Source organism: Eulemur rufifrons, chromosome 30, assembly GCF_041146395.1.
Source record: "Eulemur rufifrons isolate Redbay chromosome 30, OSU_ERuf_1, whole genome shotgun sequence".
Classification (NCBI taxonomy): Eukaryota; Metazoa; Chordata; class Mammalia; order Primates; family Lemuridae; genus Eulemur; species Eulemur rufifrons.
In genome coordinates, this window is record NC_091012.1 from 9,841,576 (window position 1) to 9,843,341 (window position 1,766).

The following is a 1,766-nucleotide window of genomic DNA, read 5'->3' on the forward strand; positions in this document are numbered from 1 at the left end:
ATATAGCCACAATTTAAATGTATAAACATGCACTATTTATCAAATTAAATAACACATGATCATGAAGGTCTGATAAAACAATCCACATTTTTCACTAAACAAATAGTAAAAGCCCTTTACAAAATATGTTTAAGGAAATGTTTTCTGTTTTTCTCTGTTATGGGTTCTAACTCTTCTGTTAGTTTTGATTGATCAAGTTCTGCATATGTAAGCCCATCTACTACATCATATGAATAAGGCTGTTCATTTCCATTATATTTGGACCTATTTGAAAACAATGTTATTTTCCTTGGTTGGCAGGTGGTTATTTTTTACTCTAAAGTGACATGACTTTATTACAGTATTGTTTATAAAAGTTATACTCTGGAATTCTTTGAAATGTGCTGACTGACTTTGTGCTTAATCACGGACAATGGCTCTTTTGTGATAAGTTTTATAACTCTGATGCAAATGCATGTTGCTCTCTTAGACTACATTCCTCTACAATTAGGGTAGAGGAAAGGGAACTTTGAAATAGGTCTTGCACTTAATGATAAAAGAAAGTAAGCACTACAAAACCAGTGCCTACCTCCAAAGTGAGGTATCACAAGAATGGAAGAATAGGCACCACATGTACTCGCCATCAAACTGACACTGATCAACACTAAGGTGCTCACACGGTAGTAATATTCTTTGGGGGTAGGGAGTTTGGGGGTGAATAAACTCACAACTAATGGATGCAGTGAGCATTGTAGCAGGGAAGGGCACATCTCAAATCATGGTTGGGATGTGGCAGAGTCATAACATGTAACCAAAATGTTTGTACCCCCATAATATCCTGAAATAAAAAAAAAAAAACAGTGCCTAATGCAAAGACTGACAGAAAACCTAGAGAATCTAATGTATTCATGGATTTGTTAATATAATTCATAAGCAAGAAATCTTCATATTAATGTAATGGGTGAAATTGATACTCTTTAAAAGTAAAATTTACCATTGAAACAATATAGTCCATTGCATATCAATGTTACATATGCTTATTTAATGCCAAATTGTAGTTTGTTTATGTTACATCTAAATTTGTTATTTAGTATCTTGATGCTTCTGTTATGAGGCCTTTGAAATTCTATGCATACTTTTCATATGATTGTCCTATTTTACATGTGATTTTTTGAATATTAATTCACCTCAAACCTTATTTGGCAAAATAAGGGAGTAAACTAAGCTTATAAAGATGATATCGGAATGATATATTTTGGTAATTATATGAAGTCAACAGTCAAAGGCAATGGTAGCATACCATCTAGCCTGTAATGACTTTCTCTCTTCTCTTTATTATTTAGTTGTCATTTCAACCACAGCTTCTGTGTCAGTCTCTAAAAGAGATCTCTGATGCCCAGTGTTTGATGCATCCCTTCATATGTGATTATGGGTATCTGATGCTTGCCTGTGTCATTCCTTGCATAGTGTTAATTAAGAGATTAGGCTCTACAGTGTTGACTTCATCAACTGGAGTTTAAATCCTCATTCCATTAGGTTCTCTCTCTGTGTTCTTGGGCAAGTTATTGAAACTATTTCTCAGACTCTATCTTAAAATAATGACATGAATATCCATTCCCTAAGTTTATTTTGAGGAATAATTCAGCAAATATTTCTAAAATATTTAGATTATTATTTCCTAAGCACACATTAAGATTTTAATCATTTTACTTAAATATCATAGTATTGACCATTTCTTTTTCTTAAGTCTGTCACACAAGATTGACCTTTTCAAATATATGACCTTT